Source organism: Liolophura sinensis, chromosome 2, assembly GCF_032854445.1.
Source record: "Liolophura sinensis isolate JHLJ2023 chromosome 2, CUHK_Ljap_v2, whole genome shotgun sequence".
NCBI lineage: Eukaryota > Metazoa > Mollusca > Polyplacophora > Chitonida > Chitonidae > Liolophura > Liolophura sinensis.
This window is the reverse complement of record NC_088296.1, coordinates 9,488,017-9,496,273: the sequence shown is the minus strand read 5'-3', so window position 1 is coordinate 9,496,273 and position 8,257 is coordinate 9,488,017. Positions and strand designations below refer to the sequence as shown.

The following is an 8,257-nucleotide window of genomic DNA, read 5'->3' as shown; positions in this document are numbered from 1 at the left end:
TCTTGGTGTTGACTTAGATCACTAAGCTGGATATATGAAAATTTGCAGGCAAAGCGCAACTGCGATACATATTTTTGTATGGACTACTTATATTCTAGTATGCTACACGATTTGAATACTGATTTCATACATTCGCCCAAAACATATGTTGCATTTTTCCAAGATCATTTAAGTAGTGTTAACTGCTTGGTTCTGCTTGATGCCCCTCTAATTTTGTACTTTATATACCTCTTTAGTCCTTTGGTAATTTGTATTAAACGCCATTTTGCAAATTGGCCTTGCGATTATGGACTCGGAACTTGGTTGACGGCAGTGTGTTTCGTCACATTGATCTACAAATTTCACATAGATGTTAGCATTTAAGATACACATTAGTTTATTAAAAAATTTCTGAGGTTTGTTTTATGAAAATGGAACTAAAACGAAAGTGTCTGTGGTGTTTTTCAGACGGATCATCTCCATCAACAACAACATCAACTGTTAGTGTAGCAAGAACAACGTCCCAAACCACTGCCCCCGCAGCTTTGTTTAGGCCTTGTACTGCTAGCTCTGGCTGTTTAACTACCGGGGCTTCTTGTAGAAGAAGGGGCTGTGACGGCCTGATTTGCTACTGTGACATAGGTTTTCTGCCCACTTACGATTTTACCTTTTGCGAACCAGGTAAGAAAAGTGAAAAAGGCCGATTTCTTGCAATTTCATATAACTGAACTTTGATACGTGTCTAGAGCTTAAACAAACTGAATGTTTCCCGTAGCCTGTAGTATTGCTGTGTTGAGGCTGTTTGGATAATACACTGTTGTATGCAATTCCTGTGGAATGTTCTCAGTTCGTTTAACGGCTATAAAACAATTTAGACTGAGGTATTTTTTTTTTATCTTTTTAGGAATATTTCTACGTTTAACATATCTGTCTCACATATCTTTTAAAACTGCCGTATTTTATGTATTTTTGGCGAGACTACTACCTGGATGACAGTGGAAATGGGATCAGGCGAAAGAGAATATTCACAACTGCATGTTCAATGTTGTTTTAGCTGGGAACGTTAAAAGAAACAACATTGTTTTCTGTCATAAAAGGATAGCACTAAAGTGTAAGGCTAAAGTTTGCCTAAGGCAAAATCAGTCTAAACGAATGTAATTTTTCTCTTCAGCTGCCGTCTTAAACGAGACTTGCGTGACACGGTGTAGTGGATTGCACACTGTGTGTGATATTGATACCGAGAAGTGTGTATGTGAGCAAGGCTTCTCTCCGAGCGCTGGTGATAAAGACTGTACTGAGGATGGAAAAGCTCTCTTGGAAGAGCCGTGCACTGTTGACAGTTGTGCCCTTTCAACTGAACAGACTTGTGTAGAAGGAGAATGCAAATGCATAAGTGGAAAGCGCAAAGCAACAATTGCAGAGCTACACGCATACCCTGACGTTGACCTTCAGTGCAGAGACATCGGCTATTTTCTAGGTTAGCATCTGTTTTATTTCTAATGTGACATAAGTATTTTAATTTTAACAGCGTGAAAATAAAATAGAAATGTTTATTTTGCCTGTCTTAATGGCAATGTTAACAATAGCACTGCTTTTCATCTTTCAGAACAATGTGACGAAAATAATTTGCAACAATTTCCAAGGTTTGATTTAACACTTATCGGACGAACAAGTCCAGCTACAACAAGAAGAACAACGGCGGCAGTACCATTCGTCGCTATTTTGTCAGCCTGCCTTGAGGACAGTGACTGTCCTGTCGATGCTTCCTGTATGGTGCGCTACCCAGACGGATTACTGTGCATCTGCAACGAGGGATACGTAGCGTCTATCAGTTTGGCTATCTGTGAAAAAGGTTATTGTCAATTTCCTTCGTTTAGTGTCAGCAAGTTTAACAAACTCGTGTTTTAGCAGTTTTTGCTTTATATCCAATAATTATACTTTACGACTAACCGGTTTTCTAACATTGGTTTGCTACTTCTCTTCATTTGCAAAAAACCATGGCTCATATAACATTGATTTTTCTCCATTACAGCCGCCTATGGCAACGGCGTGTGTATAACGAGGTGTGCTGGTTTGTTCATGGTGTGCAACGCTGTGTCTGGCCGGTGCGAGTGTTTGTCGGGCTATATATTAGCTGCGGACAACCAAAACTGCGTTTTGCCGAGAAGAGGTCTGTTAGGAGAGGCATGCGGAGATGGTTGTGTATTTGAAAGAGAGCAAGAATGTGTGAGCGGAATTTGCAGGTGTATGTCGAATTTAAGACGTATGACTCCGGAAGAGATTCAGGCCTTTAACAGACAAACTGAAAGACAGTGCATATCCAGCACTTACACATTGGGTATGTTTTTTTTTTTAAATTAGCAAGCCTATGCAGAGATGTTTGAAAGACACGGAAAAAAAACTTGAAAATTTCTGTCTGTAATAACAATAATTTTTCGATTTTGTTGTAAACAATTGTCTTTATCGTGCTAAAAACTGTGGAAAACTGTGTTGAATTTGTAGTCACGATTTGATCTTCCCCCGTCGATTCTTACACTTTATCTGTTGGGTTGGTAATAAAAAGTAGGGATTAGTGGAGAAAAAAAGTTGAACATCGTAGGTTACTTGTAAGAAATGACCCCATTGTATTTATACATCATTAACATAAGGAAAGAAAAGCCCAGCAAATATTGTAACACTATTTTATAATTAACCGAAACAGAAATTATATATGCATAGAATATGTATAATGAATCATGGTACAGTTGGTGGTTTTGGTCTTTACGGCAAGACAGGTTAAGTACAAAAGATGTATATGCTATTTCAGATGGATCAGTTCCAGCAAACACTACTACAACAATGGCACCACGAACAACAACAACACCAGCTCCTACTGGGTCATCTCCAAGACCACCACCTACTACAACCAGTACAGCTGCATTCCTTGGAATTTTTTCAACTTGCAGTTCAAATAGCCAATGTCCTGCTCAGGCCTCCTGCCGTGTTCGTTATCCTGACGGACTAATGTGTATCTGTAACGAAGGATTTGTAGCGTCTACCAATTTGGCCGGATGTGAAAGAGGTCATTGCTAATTTTTTTTGTATTGTATAAACTGATTTTGTTAAAATATTAATTGTTTTCTTTAGATTGTTAGAAATTTACTTCTGTGTTTACTGTGTATATGGTGTTCTCCGTATCCCAGTTGTTAGGATTGAAGTGGAGAACAGTGACTTAGAAGTGTGTCACCAATGGAGTGAATATAAGTTCAGCCTTTTGCTGGTTTCCTCTCCAAACATAGGTGGGGTGTCTGCGAGGAAGCTACAAATGGTCGTGTGTTTCCATCTGGATATGCCCGTTTTCAGTGTGGGTCCCTGGCAACCTTGATGAATGTAACATATTGTTCAGTACGGCGTAAAAGATCACCAAATTCAACAAGACTCAGCAAAATATAAATAGATATGGATGGATTTTTGTATAGGCATTTGTACTATCTCTTCCTGTCTTTTTTACTTTGCATAAAGTATGACTCACCTAGGATGACTATTCTCCATTACAGCCGCCTATCTTTCCGACACGTGTATAACGGAGTGTGCTGGTTTGTTCATGGTGTGCAACTCTCTCTCTAGCCGGTGCGCTTGTTTGCCGGGTTATGTATCAGCTGCGGACAACCAAAACTGCATTTTACCGGGAAGAGGTCTATTAGGAGAGCCATGCGGAGATGGTTGTGTATTTGAAAGAGAGCAAGAATGTGTGAGCGGAGTTTGCACGTGTATGCCGAACTTAAGACGTATGACTACGGAGGAAATTCGGGCCTTCAACAACCCTGAAGCAGAGTGCATATCCAGCACTTACACTCTAAGTATGTTTTTTTTTTTAAATATACAAACCTATGCAGAGATGTTTGAAAGACACGGAAAAAAACTTGAAAATTTCTTTCTGTAATAACAATAATTTATCGATTTTGTTGTAAACGATTGTCTTTATCGTGCTAAAATCTGTGGAAAACTGTATTAAATTTGTGGTCACAATGTGGTCTTTTCCCGTCGATTCTTACACTTTTTCTGTTGGGTTGGTAATATAAACTATGGATTAGTGGGGGAAATTGTTGAACACTGCAGGTTACTTGTAAGAAATGACCCCATTGTATTTATACAACATTAACATAAGGAAAGAAAAGCCCTTGAAATATTGTAACACTATTTTATTATTAACCGAAATAGAAATTATATATGCATAGAATATATATGATGAATCATGGCACAGTTGGTTGTTTTGGTCTTTACGGCAAAACAAGTTAAGTACAAAAGATGTATATGCTATTTCAGATGGATCAGTTCCATTAACCACTACTACAACAATGGCACCACGAACAACAACAACACCAGCGCCTACTGTGTCATCTTCAAGACCACCACCTACTACAACCAGTACAGCTGCATTCCTTGGAATTTTATCAACTTGCAGTTCAAATAGCCAATGCCCTGCTCAGGCCTCCTGCCGTGTTCGTTATCCTGACGGACTATTGTGTATCTGTAACGAAGGATTTGTAGCGTCTACCGATTTGGCCGGATGTGAAAGAGGTCATTGCTAATTTTTTTTGTGTTGTATAAACTGATTTTGTTAAAATATTAATTGTTTTCTTTAGATTGTTAGAAATTTACTTCTGTGTTCACTGTGTATATGGTGTTCTCCGTATCCCAGTTGTTAGGATTGAAGTGGAGAACAGTGACTTAGAAGTGTGTCACCAATGGAGTCAATATAAGTTCAGCCTTTTGCTGGTTTCCTCTCCAAACATAGGTGGGGTGTCTGCAATAAGCGTACAAATGGTCGTGTGTTTCCATCTGGATACGCCCGATTTCAATCAGTGGGTCCCTGGCAACCTTGATGAATGTAACATATTGTTCAGTACGGCGTAAAAGATCACCAAATTAAAACAAAACTCAGCAAAATATAAAAAGGTATGGATGGAATTTTGTGTAGGCATTTGTACTATCTCTTCCTGTCTTTTTTACTTTACATAAGTATGACTCACCTAGGATGACTATTCTCCATTACAGCCGCCTATCTTTCCGACACGTGTATAACGGAGTGTGCTGGTTTGTTCATGGTGTGCAACGCTGTCTCTGGCCGGTGCGCTTGTTTGCCGGGTTATGTATCAGCTGCGGACAACCAAAACTGCATTTTACCGGGAAGAGGTCTGTTAGGAGAGCCATGCGGAGATGGTTGTGTATTTGAAAGAGAGCAAGAATGTGTGAGCGGAGTTTGCACGTGTATGCCGAACTTAAGGCGTATGACTACGGAGGAAATTCGGGCCTTCAACAACCCTGAAGCAGAGTGCATATCCAGCACTTACACTCTAAGTATGTTTTTTTTTTTAAATTAGCAAACCTATGCAGAGATGTTTGAAAGACACGGAAAAAAACTTGAAAATTTCTTTCTGTAATAACAATAATTTATCGATTTTGTTGTCAACGATTGTCTTTATCGTGCTAAAAACTGTGGAAAACTGTATTAAATTTGTGGTCACAATGTGGTCTTTTCCCGTCGATTCTTACACTTTTTCTGTTGGGTTGGTAATATAAACTATGGATTAGTGGGGGAAAATGTTGAACACTGCAGGTTACTTGTAAGAAATGACCCCATTGTATTTATACAACATTAACATAAGGAAAGAAAAGCCCATGAAATATTGTAACACTATTTTATTATTAACCGAAATAGAAATTATATATGCATAGAATATATATGATGAATCATGGCACAGTTGGTTGTTTTGGTCTTTACGGCAAAACAAGTTAAGTACAAAAGATGTATATGCTATTTCAGATGGATCAGTTCCATTAACCACTACTACAACAATGGCACCACGAACAACAACAACACCAGCGCCTACTGTGTCATCTTCAAGACCACCACCTACTACAACCAGTACAGCTGCATTCCTTGGAATTTTATCAACTTGCAGTTCAAATAGCCAATGCCCTGCTCAGGCCTCCTGCCGTGTTCGTTATCCTGACGGACTATTGTGTATCTGTAACGAAGGATTTGTAGCGTCTACCGATTTGGCCGGATGTGAAAGAGGTCATTGCTAATTTTTTTTGTATTGTATAAACTGATTTTGTTAAAATATTAATTGTTTTCTTTAGATTGTTAGAAATTTACTTCTGTGTTTACTGTGTATATGGTGTTCTCCGTATCCCAGTTGTTAGGATTGAAGTGGAGAACAGTGACTTAGAAGTGTGTCACCAATGGAGTCAATATAAGTTCAGCCTTTTGCTGGTTTCCTCTCCAAACATAGGTGGGGTGTCTGCAATAAGCGTACAAATGGTCGTGTGTTTCCATCTGGATACGCCCGATTTCAGTCAGTGGGTCCCTGGCAACCTTGATGAATGTAACATATTGTTCAGTACGGCGTAAAAGATCACCAAATTAAAACAAAACACAGCAAAATATAAAAAGGTATGGATGGAATTTTGTGTAGGCATTTGTACTATCTCTTCCTGTCTTTTTTACTTTACATAAGTATGACTCACCTAGGATGACTATTCTCCATTACAGCCGCCTATCTTTCCGACACGTGTATAACGGAGTGTGCTGGTTTGTTCATGGTGTGCAACGCTGTCTCTGGTCGGTGCGCGTGTTTGCCGGGTTATGTATCAGCTGCGGACAACCAAAACTGCATTTTACCGGGAAGAGGTCTATTAGGAGAGCCATGCGGAGATGGTTGTGTATTTGAAAGAGAGCAAGAATGTGTGAGCGGAGTTTGCACGTGTATGCCGAACTTAAGACGTATGACTACGGAGGAAATTCGGGCCTTCAACAACCCTGAAGCAGAGTGCATATCCAGCACTTACACTCTAAGTATGTTTTTTTTTTAAATTAGCAAACCTATGCAGAGATGTTTGAAAGACACGGAAAAAAACTTGAAAATTTCTTTCTGTAATAACAATAATTTATCGATTTTGTTGTAAACGATTGTCTTTATCGTGCTAAAAACTGTGGAAAACTGTATTAAATTTGTGGTCACAATGTGGTCTTTTCCCGTCGATTCTTACACTTTTTCTGTTGGGTTGGTAATATAAACTATGGATTAGTGGGGGAAAATGTTGAACACTGCAGGTTACTTGTAAGAAATGACCCCATTGTATTTATACAACATTAACATAAGGAAAGAAAAGCCCATGAAATATTGTAACACTATTTTATTATTAACCGAAATAGAAATTATATATGCATAGAATATGTATGATGAATCATGGTACAGTTGGTGGTTTTGGTCTTTACGGCAAGACAAGTTAAGTACAAAAGATGTATATGCTATTTCAGATGGATCAGTTCCAGCAAACACTACTACAACAATGGCACCACGAACAACAACAACACCAGCTCCTACTGGGTCATCTCCAAGACCACCACCTACTACAACCAGTACAGCTGCATTCCTTGGAATTTTTTCAACTTGCAGTTCAAATAGCCAATGTCCTGCTCAGGCCTCCTGCCGTGTTCGTTATCCTGACGGACTAATGTGTATCTGTAACGAAGGATTTGTAGCGTCTACCAATTTGGCCGGATGTGAAAGAGGTCATTGTTAATTTATTTGCATTTTATAAACTGATTTTATTAAAATATTAATTCTTTTCTGTAGATTGTTAGAAATTTACTTCTGCGTTAACTGTGTATAATGTGTTCTCCGTATCCCAGTTGATAGGATTCAAGTTCAGAACAGTGACTTAGAAGCGTGTCACCAATGGAGTGAATATGAGTTCAGCCTTTTGCTGGTTTCCTCTCCAAACATAGGTGGGGTGTCTGCGAGAAACCTACAAATGGTCGTGTGTTTCCATCTGGATATGCCCGATTTCAGTCAGTGGGTCCCTGGCAACCTTGATAAATGTAACATATTCTTCAGTACGGCGTAAAAGATCACCAAATAAATAAAAACTCAGCAAAATATCAATAGATATGGATGGAATTTTTTGTAGGCATTTGTACTATCTGTTCCTGTCGTTTTTACTTTACATAAAGTATGACTCACCTAGGATGACTATTCTCCATTACAGCCGCCTATCTTTCCGACGCGTGTATAACGGAGTGTGCTGGTTTGTTCATGGTGTGCAACTCTCTCTCTGGCCGGTGCGCGTGTTTGCAGGGTTATGTATCAGCTGCGGACAACCAAAACTGCATTTTACCGGGAAGAGGTCTGTTAGGAGAGGCATGCGGAGATGGTTGTGTATTTGAAAGAGAGCAAGAATGTGTGAGCGGAGTTTGCACGTGTATGCCGAACTTAAGACGTATGACTAC

The 8,257-nt window shown here is 39.2% G+C and overlaps 1 long non-coding RNA gene across 1 annotated transcript; it reads left to right on the top strand.

Annotated features, from left to right (window-relative positions):
- Window positions 1-451: 451 nt before the first annotated feature.
- Window positions 452-1,763, top strand: LOC135462647 (uncharacterized). Its single transcript, XR_010443458.1, has 3 exons — window positions 452-660; window positions 1,151-1,456; window positions 1,586-1,763. It is a non-coding gene; the product is annotated as an uncharacterized LOC135462647 (long non-coding RNA).
- Window positions 1,764-8,257: the final 6,494 nt, after the last annotated feature.